Source organism: Jatropha curcas, chromosome 9 (assembly GCF_041381405.1).
Source record: "Jatropha curcas cultivar XTBG-Jc1 chromosome 9, XTBG_Jcur_1.0, whole genome shotgun sequence".
Classification (NCBI taxonomy): Eukaryota; Viridiplantae; Streptophyta; class Magnoliopsida; order Malpighiales; family Euphorbiaceae; genus Jatropha; species Jatropha curcas.
This window is the reverse complement of record NC_143159.1, coordinates 15311389-15338076: the sequence shown is the minus strand read 5'-3', so window position 1 is coordinate 15338076 and position 26688 is coordinate 15311389. Positions and strand designations below refer to the sequence as shown.

The 26688-nt window shown below is 32.2% G+C and overlaps 1 pseudogene; it reads left to right on the top strand.

The window, feature by feature from the left end:
- Nucleotides 1-4770: 4770 nt before the first annotated feature.
- The window catches only part of LOC105640862 (uncharacterized), a 34002-nt pseudogene continuing 12084 nt past the window's right edge, over nucleotides 4771-26688 (top strand).

The window sequence follows — 26688 nt, the reverse complement described above, 5'->3', positions numbered from 1 at the left end:
AAATTAAACTCTTTTAATTTTCTTTTCTAACAAAATTAGAAAATATTATAAAATATATTTTAATTTACTGAAATTTAATTTTAATAGCCCGGTAATTTAATTAATTCCAAATTAATTAAAATACCCAATTAAAACTAATTTCAGGACTTAATTGAATAAAGCAAACTGTTTTAGACCCAATTAAAAGCATAAAAAATAAGTAGGGACCCAACGGTAACTTTTCCTTCTTCTCCAAAATAGGTTTTCCGTTTCGACAAATAGCCATGGCCGCCGCAGCAAGAAGCAGTCTAGCTATTGAGAGCAACCGCTCGACCAGGGGATGGTCCGGCAGTGGTTGCACCACCATGGACTGTCCCTTTACGGCCTTGACCGGCGTTTTCCTCGCCGGAAAACGTTTTTCAAATATTTATTATTTTTATTTTGATCGGAAAACACAGCACCGTTGCAGCATCACCGGTCCGTCGCCGAAACGCTCGTAGGGAGGAAGCGTGCGTCCAGGCTAACCGGATGCAGTGCTGCCGCCCGCGGCTCACGGCGGCCAGCGATCGGTGAGTCGCAACCTTTACTGTTCTTCGACAGAATTTTCCAAAATAAATTTTTTGTATTATTAATTTATTAAATCAGATTTTAATTGTAAAACAGATATGAAAAGTTTAAAAACATCAGATTGGATTTTGTCTAATATCAAATCTCAGAACAAGAATGAATTCGAAATTAATCTCAATAATCAATGTATTGTTTTTACACCTTAAACGTTTAAACGATGGCTTTGTGTGTCAATATCAGAAATACGCAGCAGAATAATATAATTATAAAAAAATAATTATACTAATAGAGATCCATTTAAACTATTAAAGTAATAAAATTGTTTAGAAGAATACTTTTTTTGTAAATTCTTTGAAACTTCGTTCTACGCAGTTACGTTGTTGCCAATCACAAGCCATTTAAGTGTCTGGCCCCTAAGAATATCCACACGAATGGACAATCCAAAAACTCTAAAAATGTTTTAGAGGGTTGAGAGATTAGAATTTATGATGGTGCTAACTATTTTACGGTCTATGATTAGTTTTGTGGCTACAAAAAATAACTACTGTCTTTAGACTGTCTCTTAAACCTTATACATGAAAACTCTATGTCACAAATAAATTAATTATAATTATTTATTTAAAACTTTAAAATAAATAAATTATAACTAAAATATACATGTACCTATTTATTTATTTAAACAATTTAAATAAATGAATCATATTACACATAGTAATAGGATTTTCAATTTAATCAATTTTATTTATTTATTTATTTAACTATTTAAATAAAAAATCATAATTAAAATATTAGGTTTATTTAATCTAAAATTAATCTTAATAAATTTTAGACATAAATCAATTAAGTTAATGCTTACTAATTTAGGTAAAATTATAATTAAATATAAATTATAATTTTGCCCTTAATGTCGCAAAACTAATTTGTAATCAAGTCATCCTTGATTTGATTTATCGATTTCGCTTTCTCATATCCATTCTTATTTGTATGACCTTCTAAGTTTCAAATATGTTGGTAATAAATATAAATTAAATTATTTAATTAATAATTTGTGATTGTTCTTATTTGTGTGACTTTCTCATATCCATGTCTAGAAACATGTCAATACTATCCAAATATTTGGAAAGTCAAAGTAGTTTGACTTAACCTGTTAGTGCATAATTTGTTAGTGTAATTAATATTCCTTCATCATTAATGTTCTGATTTAGTAATTATACACTTTACAAAATCATGTTAGTTCTCTTAATCTTAGTTATTGATCATTTGAATAAAATTTCAAATTTAATTTGCTAATTTCATTCTACCTTGCACAAGGATTTTTTAATCAATACTAGTAAAGAACAATTAGAACATTTTCCCTGATTTACCTAGGGTGATGAATCTTTCTTAATTACACAAGTATCTCTATACGGTTCCTACTATGTCCAATAAATCATTACTTGTTATTCGTGAATGAATAATGTGAACAAAGAATCAAAACATGGTCATTCCCATAAAAGATAGCTTAGTAATTTTAAGTTAAAGGATCATTTACACAACAATCACTTAGTATTCCATAGACACAAGTAACTCTCCATATGGAATTCTCATGAAGGTCAATTTAGTGGATTTGTTCAAATAACAAGCACCTACATATTAGGTCTAGATATCACATACATCTCAACCTATGAGAATAGCTGCTTCCTTAAGGAAAAAATATAATATGTACTAGTCTCAAGAGCTCTAATTATTGTCCAATAATGAGGAAAACTTTGACCATGAATATTTAGAGACATTGCTTCAGTGGAAATATAAACTCATAATTATAACCACATAATAATTTATTTTGCAAAGCAGTATTGCCTCATGGACTTAATCTTTTACCAAGATTCAATCAATAGAATATAAAAGATAAATAAATGTATTTTATTAATAATAAAATATTTATTACATGAAGTATTATATTTAAAATATAACCAATTGAATTGGTTATAGGGCATATAACTAACATAACGAAAGTGTCCTAGCATATCAAGTATTATGCCTACTTGAACCTTATCTCTAAGCACACCTAATTGAATGCAATATGGTGAGAATAATCCTATTTGAGTTTATGTAAATTGGTAATGTAAGAAATGCATGAAAACGACCACGGCAAAACACGATCCCTAGAGAGAGACCGAACCTAGGCTAGATGTTTATGAGTTGTGTTTTGGCCTTTAAATGTCAATAACCTATGTTTAACTTGTATATGGTATCTAATTAATTATTTATGCATGAATTAAGTAATGATTTGAGCATTAAGGTTTTATGCTATAATTGAACCTTAAATTGGGATTTGTGTTTATATGACTCATATTATGCAATTAAATGCACATGTATGCAACTAAGTGTTAGTATGATGTTTATGTGTGATCAAACCATGAGAACAATGCATGAACCTTAGTGAATTTGGACTGGCCAAACCATGTCCTCTAATATAGGTGTCTTTTGTTTAACTTTTATGATATGAATAACATGGAGCTATGCATGAGATATAATGGTGTGCTTATATAACCTGGAATTGTGTATAAAGTTATATATTGATTAAGATTGTTATTAAGTGAGCTTGTTTGAACTACTCTGACTTTATGGTCTTTCTATAAGACATATGTAAGACATGAATGTTTAAATGAATGTTTGAAAGATGAAATTTAGTAATGTGCCTCGAAGAGGCCGAAGCTATACAAAGAGGTATGTCAACTTACTTTGACTCTTGATATGATGGTGGACTTATGTTGTGAATTGGATGTTATGAGTTTAATGATGATGCAATATTGCTTATTTAGTTTGATTATAAGCTTGTTTTATATGATTGGGATTCATGAGGATTTGTGAGCTCCTTTGAATCTTAGTCAGGTGGTTATGCAATAAGGTAAGTCCATGAGCTTTGAACATGGATGCTTATGTATGATATATGGATACTACCTGAAAATGAAATTGGACTATATTAACCTAATTAAACTAAAGTAAGTAATTGAATGTATAATACACCTAATAGAGGCATGAGCTGAAAAGCTCGAGCGCACTAGAATCAGGCCACAAGCTTGAGTTAAGTGAATTCTCCCCCCTTACGCGCAAGATAAACGTGAGACCCAATCCTTTTGCATCTTGATTTCCCCTGATTTTCTCAACATGTATTATTTTATTTTCCTGATTTTCCTCAAACGTTATTATTACAGATTTTCAGCCCCGCTATTTTCTTATTAATGGTTTGATATTTTCTATAAATACTTCACTGCACAACCTTTGAAAGCACGAAAAACATTAGCTCTCTTCTTCTTCTTCCTTTGTTGGGTTCTACTACTTTCTACTGCTCTTGCTTCTTATTTATTTTTATAGATGAGCTTGTTGAATCCTAGGGGATACATCCTGTGTGGTTGAATTATCCTAAAGGATAGTGTTCTTTTAAACATGCCTCAAGCTATACATACAATAGCTTTTTGTTATTTTTACCAATAATCTTTAGGATAATTATGACTACTATTGTTGGTTCCCCTGGTTCTGCTAGTTTCTCTGTAACTTTTTGATGTCTACTATGCTTATAAGGATGCCAAGGAAATATATGAATCAATGAGTACGAAATACACTATTGAAGATGTTGGAAAGCATAAATTCATCATTGGCAAGTATTAAAAGTGGGAGATGGTTGAGGACAAAGATATCAAAGCTCAAATCAATGAATACCATAAACAGTTGGAACACCTCAAATCAGAAAATGTCAACCTGAAAGAAGAGTTTGTGGCTGGTTTGCTAATTGAAACGCTTCCTCATTCCTGGAGTGACTGCAAACAACAATTTAAGCATAAACACAAACAACTTCCACTAGCTAACCTTATCACCCATATCATATTGAATACACTAATAGGAAGGAGTTCAAAGTTGCCAAAGAAAAATAAATTTTCACCACTTTAGTGCAAGGCAAGTCTCACAAGACAAACAAAAGGTCTGAGAACAAACCTTACTTCAAACCTAAATCTAATTATTTCAAAAAGAAAAGTACCTACTTTGTGTATGGCAAACAAGGCCATTATGCGGCCCAATATAGAAAGCGAATGGGGAGAAATGACAATCCTACTAAACCAAAATCAAATTTGGTTGAAGCAGATGAACTAATTGTTGCGATCATTTCTCAAGTTAACATTGTTGCCAATGTGAAACAATGGGTGATAGACTCTAGTGCCACTAGGCACATTTATGCAAATAAAAATGCATGTGTCCTATACTCATGTTGAGGAAGGAGAAGAAACAATCTATCTTGGTGACTCGCGAACTACTCAAGTTCTTGGGAAAGGCAAAGTCCTGCTGAAACTCACATATGGAAAAACTTTGGCTTTAAATGAGGTGTTGCGTGTTCCTAATATCAAAACTAATTTTGTTTCTATTAGTCTTTTGGGAAAAGTTGGTGTGAAAGCTACTTTTGAATCTGATAAGATTGTGTTAACTTAAGAATAACACTTTTGTGGGAAAGGGGTATTGTAGTAATAGTTTATTTGTACTCAATATTTTCGAAATTAATGAAATTGCTACTTCTTCTACTTATTTGATTGATTCTATTAATTTATGGCATGCTAGGGTAGGACATTTGAATTTTTTTTATATAAAATTAATGCAAAAGCTAAGTTTAATTTCTAGCTCTAGCACTTCATGTTTAAGTAAGTGAGAAATTTTTGCAGAATCCAAGCAAAACAAAAAATCATTTGCTTCAGTTTTTAGAGAATCAGAATTGTTAAGTCTAATTTATACTGATTTAGAAAATTTAAAACAAACAATGACTAGAGGTGGCAAAAGATGCTATGTCACCTTTATAGATAATTTTTCAAGATATACTAAAGTCTATTTGCTTAGAAATAAAGATGAAGCTTTTGATATGTTTCTTAAATATAAAGCTGAGTAGAAAATCAACTTAATGGGAAGATTAAAACAGTAAGATCTGATAGAGGTTGTGAATTTATTCTTTTCAATGATTTTTGCGAAAGGGAAGGAATACTTCACGAGATTACTCCTCCTTACTCACTTCAATCAAATGATATAGCTGAAAGAAAAAATAGAACATTAAAAGAAACGATGAATTAAATGCGAGTTAGTTCTAATGCACTAGAAAATCTTTAGGAGGAAGCTATCTTATCTGCATATCATTTACAAAATATGATACCCTATAAGAAATCTAATAAGACACCTTATGAACAACGGAAATGATATCCTCCTAACCTGAAACATTTGAAAGTTTTAGGGTGCTTAGCTAAAGTGATATTACCTGAACCTAAGAAAAGAAAAATAGGTTCTAAAACTTCTGATTGCATGTTTATTGGGTATGCTGGCCATAGTGCTGCATATAGATTTCTTGTTTTGAAACAAAAACTAAAGTTGAGTGACTAAAAAAAATGATAAATTGAAATCATGTGACCTAAATAAAACTGAGTATAAAGTTAAATAACCATTGGTATAATTTACCCACTTTTTTTACATAGTCTATGTCGTTTATTTTCTAAAAAATAAAATTTAATGTGCTTTTGTTGTCAGAAATGCATGGTGACTTCGGAGTTGGAGGTGGCGGTAGTAGTGGTGGTTATTGATGTATTTGCATTTAAAAGAGGAGGTTTAAGTTTTTGTGATTTAAGTTTTAGGAAGGAGTGAATTGGAAAAGAATTTAGGGATTTGGTTATATTTCATCGCAGTTTATGTGTTAGGTTGATTTTTAATAAGGGCGAAGAAGTACTTTTGGTATCAAAACGACAAGTGAAATGCTTGTGACGAGGTGATTTAGCCATCTACATTACACATCTTCTGCAGAAGCAATGAAAGGGTCCTATTTTGAACCAAATGTGAAGTTCGACAAGCCATATGTGTAAAAAGCACCTACTTGACTGTTAGATACATGATTGAAAAATTTTTCTCATTCAGGCACTAAGATAGCAAAAATCAAAAAATTTAGAACAAATTTTGTCATTAATTCCTTACAATATCTTTTGACTTGTAAATTTCTATTGGAATAAAAAATAATAGTGATAATTTTCGGAAAAATTATAATTGTACTCTGTATTTTGTAAAAAAAAAAAAATACTTTACCTTTGTATTTTTAGAAATAGACTCTTATATCCTTATATTTTGAGTTAATTATATTGCACTGTCTATCCGTCCAATATTTGTCCCTTTAGATGTTATATGTGTGTGAAATGATAGAATTAACCTTGATTCCATCCCTTAACATATATGTCTTCTCTTCTCCCCTCCCCTCAAGAAAACCTCAATCCTTCTAAGCAATAATATAAATTGTTTTTAATTAATTTTCAAAAATTAAAAGAATAATTAGATAATTATGTAACACCCGCCACCCAATCCCGAGAGACTCGACGGCGGATGCCACATTCGGTGCCGGAGACACCGTCTTAACTTAACATATAAATCATAAAACTAAAATTTTAATCAAATCATTTCATATAAAATTCCCAATTTTCACAAAATAGTAGAAACTTCACAAAATCAAAAATTTAAACAAGGTAGGAGGATTTATGAACACTTACTTTAAAACAAGCCTTAGCAAGCTTAGATTAAAGCATTCTAAGCTCCAACTTTGCCTTTACTCCTTGGTAGAGGTTTCCTAAGCCTTTGGCTTTCCAAGTTTCTTGAAAATAATCACCACAAATCACTTCTCAAGCTTTAAACTCTAGGATTGATTCCTTAAATCAAGTTAAATGGGTTGAATTTGATGGATTTAGCTAAGGATGAAGTTGAAGAAAAACAAAGAGAAGAAGAAGAAGAAGGAGATAGCCAACGCCAAAGAGAAGAAGAAGGAGAGAAAGTGGTTGCTCAAATTATTGAGCACAAGGGTATTTTAGTCTTTTCTCAACATTGGATGGCTAGGATTGAGTCAATCTAATCTAATGGCTACAAATATTCTCCCAATTAAATTCCTTCAAAATATTATTTAACACAATAAAATCCTCAACTTTACTCCATAAAAATAATTCATCTAATTTCCTTAATTAATATAACACCATTTCAAATTTACTCCATACAAATATTGCCTCTAATTTTCCTTACTTAATATCACACCTTAATTAACTATTCACAAATTTTCTAAATTCTCTAAAAATATTTATTACTTACTTTCTACCCATAAAAATAATGTATACATACTCCAAAAATATTATAGAAAATATTAAACATACATAGTAATTTTTCCGGCCCAAAATAATATTTATTCCCGGACTGATGATACTATTCACAGACCGGTAACTTACTATTTTAGACACAGAAAAATGGGGCGTTACAAATTATGTAATTATTTGTACTTCATTGATGCAAAGAGACACTGCATATCTCTGCGCTTTGTCAAATTTCTACTAAATTTTTCTTTGAATGACAATTAGATCTTTGGATCTGCATAGATAAACGAAAGATACCATGCCGATAGAGAGAATTTTGCTAAGAAGCTTGCTAATTTTTTATTGAGTGAAGTTAGAACACTACGTACAAAGGACAACACCTCCATAATTTACTTGGATTTTGACAGCATATCTAGAATATCTTATTGCAAAGTTGTATCTTAATATAAATTATGAATTTTTTACATTAGTGATTTTGGCTAAAAGAGCAACAAACAATGGCATGGACACCCAAGATCCAAACTTGCATTCCAGACTTATTCAAGTAGATCAAATTATCATTCTTGAGTTTCAAGCACAGGTTGGTCATGAGTTTCAAGCTTTGCTAGGAAAGAAAGAGAGAAAGAGATGATGATTTTGGTAAAATTTTTTTCGCTCTTTTTAGACCGTTATGTTTTCATTTGACTTGTATTTTAAAATCACAAGAAAATGATGGAGAGGAAGACAGTAAAACGAACAAAATGTATAAGGGTATAGTAGTCTATTTTTAAAAACATGAGTAAATTTTTTTGACAAACTACAGGAGTACGATTATAATTTTTCCACAATTTTTTTACATTTTAGGCAAAACATCAAGAAATCAACGCAATTTATTTAATCCTTAACATTTTTTTTCACATTTGGTCCTTGTAGAAACAGTTGGCTATTTTTTTTCATCATTAACTTTTTATATCAAATTTTTAGTGCAATTTTAATGTAAACGTCTAAATTTATCAATGTTAATTAAATAATAATAATAATAATAATAATAATAAAGAAATCATTCGATAATTGTTTATGAATTATGGGTTTATCACCTCTCAGGGATTACACACAAATTTTGTGTAGCTCCACTAACACATAACTATTAACAATAAGTAATGAAGGTGTGAATAGTCTATCAATGCATACTATAAATAAATTAGTAATTAAAATGTTTAATAAAAAAATGCATATTATGCAATAAATTTTCTTTTTGAAAATTCATATTTATCTATATATAATATTATAAAACTGAAGCAATAGACAATGACTTGGCACTCTACCCATTCAACATTCTCTTTTTTCTTTTTTATTAATTTTTAAAAATTTTCTTTTATTTATTTATGTTATGATTGGACAATTTAAGTATTTCTTTCAAATTTAAAATTTAATAATTTATAATATTATTTGATACTTAGCAATGATCACTATAAATTTTAAAATATATTCTAATCTTTTTAATCTTTCAAATTTTGAACTTCTATGGCTAATGCAATCTCAGATTTTGTTGTGAATATTTAAGTTTTGAATTTATTGTTGCACACAATCTCACCAAAATCGGATCATTCCTTGACTGTGATGAAATCATTAGTTTTGATCGATGCTAATTTACGTAGTGTTTTTCTTCCTCATGAGTATATTTTTTTTTCTCTGCTGGAAACTTAATAGGAAAAAGTTATAGTCTGAGGCTAATTTTGGTCAGATTTGAAATTTTATTTTGTTTATGAAAATTATAATAGATCAATTAATTTGTCTTCATGTTTTTTTGTTTCGTTTTTGGGCGTCCAGATGTTAGATTTGAAATTTTATTTTGTTAATATGTTTTGAAGTTATGTCATATTATTTTCTATTTTGACAGGTGGAAGGGAATGTTTGTTGTCATGCTCTATTTTTTACTTTCATTTTTCATTTTTATTATATTTGATAATATAAATGTTTATTCTTTTTTATTTACCATTTAGGAAATTGTATTATTAATTATTTTTTCTTTTATTTCTATTTTTGTAAAACAAACTGGCTTAAAAATAATAAAAACCAGCATCCTTTAAATTGTAATTCATGAAAATTTTGATGCCACAATTTATATATCTTTACATTTAAATTTCAAATTAGCATACAATTTATCCAAATTGAATTAAATAAGGGATAATACATTTTTGAATTTATTTTTTACCATCAATTTAATTTTAAAATTAAATATCAAGTGCATGATTATATATTAAAATAACATGAAAATATAATGTTACAATACTAAAATTTGATAAAGCTATTAATTTTATTCAGAATTGATAAAATTCAATTTACATTCAAATAATCACCCTTGCACATTAACAAATTTAATTTTATTAAATGATTATTGTGTATGATATTTTTAGTTATATACATTTTTTTTTAGAAAAAAAATTTAGAAGAAACAAGTTGAGGTAATAAATAATCAATTACATATCTTATATCTTTTTAGAAGAAACAAATTGCATGATCAATTCTTATATCTTTTTAGCAATAAATTACATTGATGTTTTTACTTTTTATTTTTATTTAAAAAATGTTTATATAATTTTTTCTAAGTTTACAAATTAAATAATATATCCATATAGATAGAATTAAATATTTATATAAATATCCGCATGCGAAGCACGGTTGATGACTAGTTATGCAATAAATTAATAATTAAAATGTTAAATTAATAATTAAAAGTTTAATAAAGAAAATTATTATCCCAAACCTTTAAGAAAGCACATGTGATTAAACATTAAACATCTTGCTTAAAGGACTTAGTCCTTTCTACTCAAACTAATTTATGTGCACAAATTCGATTTTTGAAAATATATTTGCTAGGAATGATAAAAATATTAAAAACACTTTATTATGAATGATAAAAAATAAAAGAAAAAACTAAAAAAAATAAATAGTTGGAAGAAATGTTTTAGTTGAGCTTGTATTTAAGGCATGCCTGAGGCTTGGAATATCAAAACCAACCTATTATTTTCTTTTAAAGTTCTCTCAAAAACTCTACTTCACTTTACTTGGAGGCACCTATTTTCTACATTCGGATTATTCCTTTTCTTGTATATTTTTTTTATTCCCGCGAAAAAAAAAAAATTGTTTGGACACTTAGTGCTCGATTCCAAGATTCGTTAAGGTTATTATTATTATTTTTCTCATGTGTTTATAATTATTTTTATGTTTACAATGCTTAGTGGCACTCCAATATCTCAATTTTCTAAATAAGCACGCATATGTATATATATCATCTTTTAGCACACAAAGATAATGATTTACAACACAAGTTTTGTGATATTGATTGTTTACAGTTTGGCAATTTGCAAAATTTTAAGAAAAATTATAAAATCTAATATAGAAAAACTAATAGATTCCAATAATATTATTCCTTCATTGCTTCAATTGATTAATTCAATTTCACTAAAACGATTAAAAAAAAAAGATTGATAATACATACTAATAGTTTCTTTTTTTTTCTTGTTCTCTTTTTCTTACAGACAAATGAGTATTATTAACTGTTTGAAAATTAACTGTCTTTTCTTTGTTATTATTGTTTTGTTTTGGTTTTTGAAATTTTTTTTGTCCATTCTTAAAAATGCAACCAAGGTATATAACATCCAAAAAATTATTTTTATCATTCAAATTAATTAAAAGATCAGTTGACAATATGAAAATTTTCTATCTTATTAAATTATTTTTATCGTTCAAATTAACAATTTTCATGTTGTTAAAAGAGTTAATTTGAACGATAAAAATAATTTAATAAGATAGAAAATTTTCATGTTGTCAACTTGTTAAAAGAGTCGCGAACTCCAAAAGTTACAATAGCAAATCTCACGTCTAATTTATATTAGTATTTAATTTTTGATATTATTATTAATAAATTATATTCGTTAAAGAAAGAAAAAAGTATTTTATTTTCTACTTTCTTTGCGTTGTTATTATATCACATATTGCTACTATCAAATTTTTGCTTGAAATTACAACAATATTCACCATTTTCTCTTAAGCTTCCATGTGCATCCTCCTAAGAAAAATATGGAACATTCTTAGGGAAATTCATAGAGTTAAAGATTATTAAATAAGGGTATCCTTTTTCCTAATCATCCAAAATCACCCAATATGTTGAAGAACCTAAGCCAATCATAAAACATTAACAAAAATATTTAGTTCAAACAAACTTCCATAATGCTTCTATTAACGCAATTTTTTTTAATTCATTGGAGGCTTCTATGAGTTGAAATAATATTGCGATAACACTACGAGCTACACAACATGAATGGTGAAATTAACTGTGGTTGAAAGGACTCAAACTCGAAACCTCTCACTCCTCAGACAAGTGAGAAAACCAATCAGACCACCACCTTAGTTGCTCACAATAATTTAGGTTTCCTCCTTCTTTTAATATGTTTTTAATCTTTAATTATATTTTATTTAATTTTTAATTTTACGTATAAAAATTATCTATTTATATTTAAGACTCCAATTTAAAATTTTAATTAATAAATTTATACAGTAACTTATAAATTTTAAAAAATCTAAATGTAATTGAGGAGTATTATTAGAGTGTCTTAAAAATTTCTTTAAAATGTTCAAAGTTTAAAAACAAGACATTTTTTCGAATCTCCAACACATGTCTAAGAGGTATATTTTCCAATTAGGATATGATATAGGTAGTTCAACCTTATGTGAAATACAAAAGTTGCACTCCTTAGACTTCGAGTACATCTGATTCAACTGATAGCTGATTCAAATTTTTATTTATAAAAATTAAGTATATCATTTTACTTATTTTAGTATATATGCCCAATTTCATCTTTAAATTTTTATTAAATGTCTAATTGGGTCAATAATTTAAATCTTAAATTGATTTAAGGCGTGGGTATCAACAATTTAAATTCAAGTTTAGGTTGTATGCTGAACTTCTGGTCATTGTAAGACAAATAAGGTTTTTTTTTTTTCTTTTAAAATTCCTTGAATATATGAATATGGTGAAATAACAATGCTCTAAAACATTGCCTAGACTTGCCAGTCTAACCTAATTGTCTAGGAACTATAAGGTTACTCATTCAGGTGTTGAGTTAGTGCTTGTATTGTCCAACCAATTGAATGATCTATCCATGCGGAAATTTTGATTTTAATATACCAATTCTCTGAAGATTTGTACACCTTTGATTTTAACTTTCATAATTCCCAATCCAATCTTTGGCTTCATCATCATAAGACTTGTGTGAGCACTGATATGGTCTTTCTACTCTCATCTTTCCAGTGGTTATGGTTTTAAATAAGAGCTCTGTATTGTATAGAGATGTTTGAGGGTTTTATAAAAACAAAATTTCAAGCTTCCTTTGATGGTGAAGAGACTTAAAGGCATGGTAGTTGCAGCAATTTAGATTATTTGATTGTTAATAAAATGCTTCTTTGGTTGATGAAGGGGCTTAAAGTCATGATAGTGCACTATGTTTGCAGCAATTTAGATTATTTGGTTGTTAATAAAATGCTTGGATACTTAATAACGAAGTTTGACTTTTTAGGTTATTTTTGGTCTGTTGACTTCTTTCTATGTTATTGCTTTAAGGGCTTTTGAAGTGGTGTCTTGGTAATTCATTATGATTGGAAGTACTATTTTGTTTGTTTTACATTATTTTGGGCTTGGATCCCCTTGGATGACAATATTCTGTCTTCTCTATCATTATTGTTCTATTCTCATACATCATTGAAGAGTGTTATCAGAATCTTATGATTTATGACTCGAATCATATGATTCGTTTCAATTTTCATACCAAACAATTTGAATCTTATTGTTGAATTGGATTCAAGCATGAATCTTACTATGCATGTGCCCAAACGATTCTCTTACCCAACAAAACAAGTGGAAGAGTCAGTGTAGAGAAAGAAATAGCAAGAGAAACATAGTTATATTAGAAGATAAAGATGATGAAGGGCTTGAATTTGGAAATGATAATGAATGAATATGTATTAATTTGGATAGAAAATTTAATGGCTTGATAGTTTTTTTTTTGTTTGTTTTAAAATTTTAACTTAACAGTTTGATATTTTTAACTTGCAACTACATAAGTCATTAGGTTCTCTATCATTTTGTGTTTAGTACATGATTTGTAATTGAAATTATATAAATACGTTTTTTTATTAAATTTTTGGTATCTTTTGATAAATTTAATGGAAATATGTTCATTAAAGTTAATGTTGAATCTTACAATTTGATTTGCTTGTCGATTCTCAATTCAATTCTCAATTTGACAACTATGCATTGAAGTATTTTGTTTTCTCAAATCAAAAGTGTCAAACCTAATGTAAATGTGCATATAATCTCTTTCTGGTGTATTTATATCTATTCTAAAAATACTGATTTTATGTGCATGTTCATATTTACAGTAAGATTCAATTGTTGATTTCACAACTCTTTGCTTGACTTCATGTTGTATGTTTTCTCTAGGAGGGTTATATATGTTTGAAAATTGCTCAATGTTACTTATCCTTGAAAGATTGAGTGAAAGCAATTATGTTCTTCGACAAAGGTAAAATGATTCTTGCCCCAAGCTTCCATCGAGCAACATGTACATTTTGGCAAAAAAGAGAAATTGCCACCAACCTCGTGGCTATCTTATTGTTACTATTTTTTTTTCTTGGTATCATAAATTTTTGGCTTAATCACAGTACTCAAAGTTTACCCAAGTTGCAATTAGAGCCCATACTTCCAAAACCAACAAAAATTATGACTATGCTTTGTTTTAAGGTGCAATTTTGGCTAGGTCATTCTAAATGATCTAATTCTTTATAAATTTACTATTGTAGATGCTCAATACAGAACGCTATGTATATGGAAAATTGATATGTTGAGAGCAAGTTACCAAATAAATAATTGTACTTGCCTAAATGATTGATATATTGATAGTAAGTATATGGACTTTGTTGGCTTAACTAAGTACAGCACTAAAGTATGACTAAAATTGGTCATTGCCAGTATGGGCCAGAATTTCATGTTGGCCACAAATTTTGGATACATATTCCTTAGTACCATATTCATTGCCAGTATTTATTTATTTTAGTTAAAAGATTATAGAGTTTATTTTCTTAGTACCATAACATTCTCTCTTTAAATTAAAAGAGAATTGTGATTGTGCTCATTTGAAACAGATAATGTAGCATTTTTTCCCCATTAGTATGAGACTTGCACCCTTGAATTCCCCTCTTCCAATCTAGGAAGGAAAAATTCAGGAGCTTAGGATTGTCCCATTTTGGGTGACACTCCACATGGTTCAATTATTCTAAGCTCCCATAGTTAATGTTCTTGTAGAAGCTATATGCTTGGTGTTTTTAGAATCAAAAGCATAAATGTGTTGAAGTATTCCTCTGAATGATCTAAGAGTGACCAATATGAACTATAGAAATAAGCCTTATCTAATTGTTTGGTCTAAAATTAGGACATGACACCGTTGGGTCTACATCTTTCAGAATGCCTTTGGCGTTCAATGGATAGAGTGGCTTAACAGGCCGTGAGCTCATTAGTCCAAAAAGAAAGGGGGAGAGATAGAGAGATAGACAGGAGGAAAAGAACTAGATAAGAGGAATAAAGAGAAATTAGAGAAATTGGGGGTTGGAAAAAGAAAGAGGAGAGAGAGAAAGAAGGATAGAGATAGAGTAAATGCTTGTGCATTTAAGTTTGTATATCTTCGATTTCGTGTCATTTATAAGAGTTTCACCCCTTATTTATGGGAGCTTGAGTTTCTCCACCAAGAAAAATAATTATTCTAGAATATTTACAATTCTATAACAATTATACAGTTTGTATAAAGGTTTTTTTTACACATGTAGGCTTTTAGGCCCAAATGGCCCTTTTGGCATATTCTCCATCCTATAAGGGCCTTAGTATTGGACCGCTTACATGGGCCTGGTTTTTGGGCCGGTGTCAACACTAATAAACAACTATGTAAAATAGTTTTCAGAAAAAAAGACATGAGACGGATCATGTCAATAACCTTTTGTAACTTACATTGTAAACGACGTTCTTCAATTTTGAAATTAATGAGGAAGGAAAAAGGAAAAAGTTAAAAGGAAGTTAATGCATTTATGTCAACATGAATTTTTGACAATGCAAGAAATGTTGAATGCATTTGTAAAAACTATATGGGACCAATCAATTAAGGGTAAGTGGATTGGTGCTTTTGTAAGGTGGTTTTGCTTATATCGTATGGGTACATGGGTGCACTAAATGAAAGAGGATTGGATCAAAAGAATCTGATAATAAATATCTTCTATGGATAGGGATAAATGTATAATTATTAGTTTGGGTATCTGATAGTGAATACTATTTAGGGGTAATGTCCTGATATGGATCAACCATCACTCAACCATGGAGCTCAAGGGAGCAAGGAGAACAACATAGGAGATCCATTAGTGTTTCCTAGTGGGCCAATTACAAGAAGTCAAGCAAAGAGATACTCAACCATGGAGCTCAAGGGAGCAAGGAGAACAACATAGGAGATCCATTAGAGTTTCCTAGTGGGCCAATTACAAGAAGTCAAGCAAAGAGATATGGGGCAGCCATATCCTTATATGTTCAAGCCCAAATTACACAAGAGCTTTATGATGTGGCATTTAACAAGTGTTATGTGGAACTTGAAGGCAAACCTAAGCTTCTTACAATGTTGGAGACATGTGCTGTTGGTGTAGCACACTCTAGCCATGCTAATATGTAAGGGATGTGGGCTTGGACGTGTTCTTATTTCTTGTTGCTTGTTTTGGTCTAATTACTATGTAAGGGATATGGGCTTATAGTGTTTGTTTTAAGTTGTTTTGGGCTAATTTTATATGCATGCAATCTGCCCAATATTAAGTTGTCTATTTTGAGTTGGAAATGATTCTATTTTGTGTGTAATAGTTAGGCCCATGTGTTTTGGCCTTAGGGCAGCCTAGTTAGATACTCTTCTTTAAATTTAGGGTTGTTTGAGGCATATAAATAGCCTCCTTAAGATGTAAAACGAGATTTTGGCATAATTTGAATCAAAGACAGATTGTTCATGCTCTTGCATGTTCTTCTTGATTAGAGAGATTGTGAGAATTTGCTATCCTCTAATTGCATCAAGAATTAAGGTAAACTTATCAACTCGTTGTGGCGTTTATCTTGTTCTTTGCTCGATTATTGGTGTTACCGTTTCCTTATAAACGTGGGGTGCCATAGAGCGTTTTAATCTCGATTATTGGTGTTTCCGTTTCCTTATAAACGTGGGGTGCCATAGAGGTGAACTTATATCCCATTCCTTTGATTCCCGATCCCGGTTCCTTATCATTTGGTATCAGAGCCAAATCAAAGTTTTGGGGTAAGTTCTGTTATCTTAGTTTAGGAATTTGAGTTTTCTATTTGCTGGATTTCCTTTGATGTTATCTTAATACTTGCTTTCATTCTAGATCTGGATTTTTCTCTTTAGATCTTCTTGGATCTGGACTTTTTCTTTTAGATGTTCTTGGATCTGAGTTTTCTCTTTGGATCTTCTTGTTGTTTGTTTGTTTATTAAAAAAACAAAAAAAACAAAAAACAAAAAAAAAATCAATTGATTACGTTATTAAGAATTTATAAGTTATTAAATACCAAATCTAGAGATTTGTTTGTCTTCTTGAATCTTGTTGATAAAAAAAAAAAAAAAAAAAAAGAGGTAAGTCAAATCTTGTTAAAGTCATTACCTACCTATGTTGAATTGGGAGACACAAAAGTCATTGCTGGATATTCTAAATATAAAACCATTACCTACCTAAATTGAATTGGGAGACACAAAATTCATTGTTGGTTACCTACCTAAGTTGAATTGGGAGACACAAAAGTCATTGTTGGACAACCTAAATATTAAGTCATTACCTACCTAAATTGAAATTGGGAGACACAAACCATCCACTTATACCTTGTTAAGGCCTTACCCTACCTAAATTGGGTCACATTTGTGGGTTAAGTGAGGATACAAGCCAAGCACGTCTGCTACAGTAACTTGCTACAGGAACTCAGAAGCAAACTTGCTACAGTACCGCCTGCTACAGTAACTTGCTACAGGAACTCAGAAGCAAACTTGCTACAGTACCTTTAAAAAAAAAAAAATTTTTTTGGGTTTTGTTTGTTTGCTTGCTTTGATTGGGTAGAATTAATTAGGTCCATATTTGGTTTGCTTTGTAGTAAACTAAATTCATACACTATATCCCTAAATTGTCTTTTAAATTCTAGTTTCTATTTCTTGTTTGTGTGCTATCTTTGCTTCATTTATATTATTAGGGTGTATTTGCTTGTTCCAACACTCTAATTAATAATCAAGTAGTACATTGTTTTGTTCTTGTGCTACCATTCATTTTGTTTGAGTTTTCTTTCTAGAATTGTGCTTACGTTTCTTTTGTTAAGGTTTATTTTCCTTGTGTTCTAAACGTGCTTTGAGATTGATTGGTTGGCCTAAAATTCTGAAGTACAATTGGAGGATTTGCAAGGAGTGATTGAGGAGTGTAAACACGTGAGGGAGTGCTTTATCACTAACTCAAATCTTTTTCGTGTTTTCTATTCTTGAATACTAACCATGAGTTCAGGCACATCTGGAGATGGTAACGGAGATGGAAATCCAATTAGAGATCCTCAACTAAAGTTGTTCATGGAATCTATCCAAGGACAATTTAGAACCTTCAACAATCTCTTTCAAGACATGAGGGAAGAATTGCAAGAGATGAAGGCTTCACAAAGCTCTAATGCCACTAGAGCCCGTCCCCAAGTTAGAATTCAAACCCATGATAATGAGGAAACTGAAGATACTAATCCTAATAAAATTGATGGAGACTTGGGAGCAATCAAAATGAGGATCCCAGAATTCAATGGCAACAACAATGCTGAAGAATACCTTGAATGGGAGAGAAAGGTAGAACAAATCTTTGAATGCCATAATTATTCCCAGGAGAAGAAATCCCATCTTGCAGCTGTGGAGTTCAAAGGATATGCTATGTTTTGGTGGGAACAATTGCTACTAAAAAGAAGAAGTAGGGGGATGCGACCGGTACCACCATGGGAGATCATGAAGGAATTAATGCACCAAAAGTTTGTCCCTGCTCATTACTTTAGGGATTTACACAACAAACTAGCAAGAATGGTGCAAGGAGGGAGGAGCGTGGAAGAGTACTATAAGGAGATGGAGATTTGCATGGCAAGAGCCAAGATTGAGGAAGATGTCCAAATTACCATGTCACGATTCCTTGGAGGTCTAAATAGCGATATTGCTGATGCTTTGGAGATGTATCGCTATGATACACTAGAAGAGATGGTAGATATGGCCATGAAGCTAGAAAGGCAGAAAAAGGGAAAGTCTACCAACAAATATTCCAACAATACTTTGGGAACCAAATGGTCCAAAGGAGGAGAGAAGAGAGATTTCAAAGGTCCTAGTTTCCAAAGAACGGAATCAGTTTCGAAAGGTAAAGAGGTTGCCCAAACTACATTCAAAGGAAACAAAGGTACTTCTAACTCTATAAACCTTGCTAGAGAAATTAAATGCTTTAAGTGTTTAGGAAAAGGGCATATTGCATCTCAATGTCCTAATAAAAGGGTTATGATTGTTAGGGAAGATGGAAATGTTAGTTCTGAATCTGAATGTAGTGATTGTGATGATATGCCTCATTTGCATGATGTTGATAATGATAATTCAGATGAGGATGAGCATAACTTGTTGTTTGCTGAACGTGGAGAATCTCTGGTTGTTAGGCGAGTTTTGAATATGCATGTTAAGGAGGAGAGCCTTGAACAACGTGAGAACATATTTCACACTAGATGCTTGATACATGGAAAAGTGTGCTTGCTTATTATTGATGGGGGTAGTTGCACTAATGTTGCTAGTGTGAGTATGGTGAATAAGTTGAATTTGGCATGTCTTAAACATCCTAAACCTTATAGATTACAATGGTTGAATGATGGTGGAGAGGTGAAGGTGACACGCCAGGTGCTTGTGCCATTCTCCATTGGATGGTACAAAGATGAGATTTTGTGTGATGTAGTACCGATGCAGGCAGGCCATCTATTGTTGGGAAGGCCATGGCAATATGATCGAAAGGCACTACATGATGGGTTCTTTAACCGATACTCTTTGGTTCATAAGGGGAAGAAGGTGACTCTTGTTCCATTATCACCTCAAGAAGTGTACACCGATCAGAAGAAAATATTTGAGAGAGAGAGAGAAACTTCAGCTTTGAGGGAAAATGAGAGTGAGACATCCAGTTCGAGAGAACAAAAGAGTATTAAAAGAGAGGTTGAAAAGAAAGAGGCCACAAAAGATACCAAACAGATTATTGGCCCAAAAGTGAGTGAAACACAAAGAGGGGAGAGAAAGAAACACACTTTTTATGCGAGAGCTAGAGAGGTTAAGTGTGCCATAGCCTTGAGGCAACCCGTGTTGCTTCTTAAGTTCAAGGAAATTTTGTTTTCTAACGCTGACACTAATCTTGATGGTTTACCTCCTGTGTTTGTTTCTATGTTACAGGAATTCACTGATGTTTTTCCAGAGGAGCTACCTAGTGGATTACCGCCTTTGAGAGGGATAGAACATCAGATTGATTTCATTCCTGGCTCCACCATTCCAAATCGACCAGCCTATCGAAGCAATCCAACGGAGACAAAGGAGTTGCAGAGGCAAGTTGATGAGCTTATGGAGAAAGGATTGGTGCAAGAGAGCATGAGTCCTTGTGTCGTTCCAGTACTTTTAGTACCCAAAAAGGATGGTACATGGCGAATGTGTATTGACTGCAGGGCGGTCAACAAAATCACTGTAAAGTATAGACACCCTATTCCTAGACTTGATGACATGTTAGATGAGTTGTGTGGGTCTACTTACTTTACAAAGATCGATTTAATGAGTGGTTATCATCAAATTCGAATGCAACCAGGTGATGAATGGAAAACTGCTTTCAAAACTAAGTATGGTTTGTATGAATGGTTAGTTATGCCTTTTGGATTGTCTAATGCACCTAGTACTTTCATGAGGCTTATGAACCATGTTTTACGTGCTTTCTTAGGAAAATTTGTAGTTGTGTACTTTGATGATATACTTGTTTATAGCAAGTCTCTTAATGATCATGTTGGGCATGTTAGGCTAGTATTACAAGCTTTGAGAACTGAACAATTGTATGCTAAGCTTAAGAAATGCACATTTTGTATAGATAGACTTATGTTTCTTGGTTTTGTTGTGAGTGCGCAGGGTATAGAGGTGGATGACGAGAAAGTGAAATCTATCAAGGAATGGCCGACGCCGAAATCAGCTTCGGATGTACGAAGTTTCCATGGGTTGGCAAGTTTCTACCGACGGTTTGTACAAGATTTCTCTTCAATTGCCGCACCACTCACGGAGGTAATTAAAAAGGAAGTTGGGTTCAAGTGGGGCGAGGAACAACAGAAAGCATTTGACATGCTTAAAGGGAAGTTGACATCCGCTCCAATACTTTCTTTACCTAATTTTGAGAACACCTTTGAAATTGAGTGTGATGCTTCTGGTGTAGGTATTGGAGGAGTGCTGATGCAAGAGAAGAAGCCAATTGCCTATTTCAGTGAGAAGTTGAATGGAGCACAACTCAATTACTCGACCTATGACAAGGAGCTATATGCCTTGGTGAGGACTTTGAACGTATGGCAACACTACTTATTACCTAAGGAGTTTGTCATTCACACTGATAACGAAGCCCTAAAACACTTGAAGGGTCAAGGTAAGCTCAACAAGCGACATGGTAAGTGGGTTGAGTTCATTGAACAATTCCCTTACGTTATTAAATACAAGCATGGAAAGGATAACATTGTTGCTGATGCATTGTCACGGAGGCATGCTTTACTTACTACTCTTAGTTCTAAGTTGCTAGGATTCGAGTATGTTAAGGATTTGTATGTGTCTGATTCTGATTTTGGCAATGTGTATTTGGCATGTGAACATGGAGCATTTGACAAATTTTATCGACATGAAGGATATTTGTTTAAGGGCAGTAAACTTTGTGTTCCTAAATGCTCTATGCGTGATTTGCTTGTACTTGAGTCTCATTGTGGGGGATTGATGGGACATTTTGGGGTACATAAGACTTATGACATGTTGAATGAACATTTTTATTGGCCTCATATGCGTAAAGATGTCGAGAAAGTTTGTGATTCTTGTCTTACTTGTAAACAGGCCAAGTCTAAGTCTATGCCTCATGGCTTGTATATGCCTTTACCAGTTCCTAGTTCACCTTGGGTTGATATATCTATGGATTTTGTACTTGGATTACCTAGGACTAGGCATGGTAGAGACAGTATATTTGTAGTGGTTGATAGGTTCAGCAAAATGGCTCATTTCATTCCTTGTCATAAAACTGATGATGCTATTCATGTTGCTGAATTGTTCTTTAGAGAGGTGGTACGATTACATGGAGTTCCACGGACTATCGTTTCTGATAGGGATGCTAAGTTCCTTTCACATTTTTGGAAGGTTTTGTGGGGTAAGCTAGGTACAAAAATACTTTATTCTACTACTTGTCATCCACAAACAGATGGACAAACTGAAGTTGTGAATAGGACTTTAGGATCTTTACTTCGTGCTATAGTGGGTAAAAATTTGAAAACTTGGGAGGATTGTTTGCCATTTATTGAATTTGCATATAACCGAAGCATACATTCTACTTCAGGTTTTACTCCATTTGAACTTGTTTATGGATTTAACCCACTAACTGTTTTGGATCTTGTTCCTTTACCTTTACATGAGCTCTCTAGTCTAGATGGTGATAAAAAGGCTGAATTGGTGAAGTCTTTACATGAGAAGGCTCGAGCAAATATTGAAAAGAGGAACAAACAGTATGCTGACAAGGCAAACAAAGGAAGGAAGAAGCTGGTGTTTGCACCTGGAGATTGTGTTTGGGTGCACCTTCGGAAGGAGAGGTTTCCCAACCAACGAAAGTCTAAGCTAGATGCACGTGGAGATGGTCCATTCCAAGTCTTGGAACGCATCAATGACAACGCCTACAAGATAGACTTGCCAGGTGAGTATGGTGTTTCCGCTACCTTTAACGTTAGTGATTTGTCTCCTTCTGACATGGATGCAGATTTGAGGACAAATCTTTTTGAGGAAGGGGGGAATGATATGGATCAACCATCACTCAACCATGGAGCTCAAGGGAGCAAGGAGAACAACATAGGAGATCCATTAGTGTTTCCTAGTGGGCCAATTACAAGAAGTCAAGCAAAGAGATACTCAACCATGGAGCTCAAGGGAGCAAGGAGAACAACATAGGAGATCCATTAGAGTTTCCTAGTGGGCCAATTACAAGAAGTCAAGCAAAGAGATATGGGGCAGCCATATCCTTATATGTTCAAGCCCAAATTACACAAGAGCTTTATGATGTGGCATTTAACAAGTGTTATGTGGAACTTGAAGGCAAACCTAAGCTTCTTACAATGTTGGAGACATGTGCTGTTGGTGTAGCACACTCTAGCCATGCTAATATGTAAGGGATGTGGGCTTGGACGTGTTCTTATTTCTTGTTGCTTGTTTTGGTCTAATTACTATGTAAGGGATATGGGCTTATAGTGTTTGTTTTAAGTTGTTTTGGGCTAATTTTATATGCATGCAATCTGCCCAATATTAAGTTGTCTATTTTGGGTTGGAAATGATTCTATTTTGTGTGTAATAGTTAGGCCCATGTGTTTTGGCCTTAGGGCAGCCTAGTTAGATACTCTTCTTTAAATTTAGGGTTGTTTGAGGCATATAAATAGCCTCCTTAAGATGTAAAACGAGATTTTGGCATAATTTGAATCAAAGACAGATTGTTCATGCTCTTGCATGTTCTTCTTGATTAGAGAGATTGTGAGAATTTGCTATCCTCTAATTGCATCAAGAATTAAGGTAAACTTATCAACTCGTTGTGGCGTTTATCTTGTTCTTTGCTCGATTATTGGTGTTACCGTTTCCTTATAAATGTGGGGTGCCATAGAGCGTTTTAATCTCGATTATTGGTGTTTCCGTTTCCTTATAGACGTGGGGTGCCATAGAGGTGAACTTATATCCCATTCCTTTGATTCCCGATCCCGGTTCCTTATCATGTCCATTGTCCTAAACAATTTCTTCTGTTGTGCTTTTTTTTTCTTTTTATTAGAATCTTAGTCATAAAATCAACTATCGATGCAAGTTATTCAATGAGAGGATTGTTAGAGAAGTTCCAAAGGAAAAGGAAAGACCTTTATAAGATTTTTCAGTCCATGGAAAGCTTATGACTATAATTTGAGAGGTTATCATGGATTTCGGAGTAGAAACAAATAACTAATGGATAAACGTAACATACTGGTGTTTGGCTTGTTTGAGGCGATACAAAAGATTTCTCTATTGGAATCGGATTCCATCAAAGATTGGCCTTCAGCCTTGTATTTCTTTTTGTTTTGGTCATGGATGAGTTCACAAAATGTTTGAGAGTTTATACTTGGTGTATGAGATTGTATATGACATTGTTTTAATAGATGAAATTTGGCAGAGTTAAAGAGAAGTTACAATTTGGGATTATGACAGGGTTATGTTGTTCTTTGAGTTGAGTAACTTTTGAATCCTTTAGAGTATTAGTTCATATTTGCTATGCATTCTGATGTGTTGTTTGTTATTGATAACCCTTTGTGATGGCTTTTCTTTCCTTTAAACTTGCATTCTCGGTGGTTAAATTGGGCTGAATTCCAGGTATTTAAATCAAGTGAAGTGGCTAACAAATTTTTCTCTTCAGCTTTGCATGCACTTGAAGATAGTATTGATTGTCGATCGGCTTTGACATCACTTATTCTTGAAGATGGTAAAGAAGATGAAGCTATTTCTTTACTATCACCTCTTGAAAATTTAAGTAATAATAGTTTGTATGAATTTTCACTGCAATGATTAAGTGAATGTTGTTGGGATATTGCTCTTTTTATAATATATATATATATATATATATATATATATATATATGTATATTTGAATCTTTTCGTTGTGGGTTACATTTGCATATTCTGTTAACTTGAGTTCTGATAGACAAAAACAATGGTGGCTTGATGGGAGAATAAAACTGAAACTATGCTACATATATAGAGCTAAAGGAATGTTTGAAGAATTTGTCAACACGATATTCCCTTTGGTTCATGAATCACTTTATGTCAAAATGCTACGACAGAAGGTAATTGCATCTTCAAAGAATAATACTGATTTATGCTTTATAAGGATGTCCGATATGGGTAATCCTGTTTAATATCCTAAACATAAGTCACTAAACTAAGAGTTTATCCCTATGTCCCTAGAGTTGGTTGTAAGGATGTATAAAGATCAAGAGCTATTAAATCAATTCTTTTCCTATCTTCTAGTGCTGCCTCTCTCTTTCCTATCCTCTACAACATGGTTCTCAACCTTCTAAAATACAAGTGTCAGAACCATCTATCTTGACCATCTATCTCCCTATCTAAACTTTTTTTTAATATGTGACGCTCACACCTTCTTACAAATGCGTGTTTTTCCCTTTCCAACATGTCCTTATATTTCCACTCATCTGCCACGATCATTTTGTGAGGAAGCTATTTCCTCACAATCCAATACTCACTGTTGCTGCCATATATCATCACCAGTCGAAGTGCAGTTTTGTAGTAATTATTCTATTTAGCTAGTGTCTCCACAATCATATAAGAGTCTTACTGCATTTTCCTTTCTATCCATTATGGTTTAATATTGTGGTGGATATTTTACTTCCCCATCCTTTTATTAAGTGGAGTTAAGGTATTTGAAGTCAGTGCTTTACAGACATCTACATTGTCTAGGCTGTCTATGCTTACATAGTCAACCTTAGAAGAATTTTACATTCCTAGTATTGTTTCATCTTTTCTGCCTACATAATAAAGTCGACATTTTTATATGTGTGTAGATAAAGAGGTGAGAGGGCTCCCTTAAGTTGCTCCTTGAAAGAGCACAGTATGATGAAATTCGTAAGCTGTGTTCCTGAGAAAGGAGGGGGGGTGAGTTATTGTCTATCATTGTTCATTTCTGAATTGATCTTTTGGATCTATTTGTATGTGCACATGCATGAATCTATGATGTATGTATAAAAGTTCGTCTATCTTCTCATCTTTGTTTATTCAACTTCAATAATTGCTGAAGTGTTGTAGTACATTTAACTGTTATTTTCATTCAGATGCTACTTTCAATTATTAATATATGGGTTCTTATCTGAGCTAAGTTATTATTTTTAGCTATGCTAGTTATATTATAAAAGTCATCCACCGCAGTTAATGCATTTTGCCAATGGATTCCCATGCATAATGCATGTAAATCATTATGTTTATTTTTTTCTATACTGATTTGGTCATTGGTTTGAAACAGGTAAAAAGAAGGTTAACGATAAGTGTACTCCGTCAAAGGACCAAGATCCTTGATGTTGGAGAAACTGTTGATGTATTTGATGGAGTCAAACCATTGACAGCTCCCCCAGATCTGTGTGTAGTTAATTATGCTTTGTTTGCTCATTACTGAAGAAAAAATATCCCTCTCTTATGGACATGGTGGTCCTTTGGTTTAGAAATTGCATTCAAAACTCACTAATTATCTTTTAAATTTTCAGTTACAGTTAAATGTCTAGTGGACCTCACGTTTTTTTTTTTTTTTTTTTTGTCTTGCATCAATAGGTGTTTAGTCAATCTGATAAGATGATTTGTTGGTTATTAGAGTTCACTGGGAGAATTAATTTATTTGGAATTTGACAAGAATTCCCTTCTGTTAGAACTCAGGCTTGTTGATCATAGTTGGAGGTTTGTTCAAATAGTTTAATTTGGAATCATTATTTTTGTAGGCACTAGGTCTGTAATATTGGGTCCAAGGTCCAGTACGTAGTTTGCATTACATCCTATGTTGTTAAAGAGGCTCAGACATATTATAGTGCAACAGCTTTCTTGAGAGTTAGGGAAGGATTTCAATATGCTTTTTGTATTTGTTTATCTTTTCAAATAAGCTTC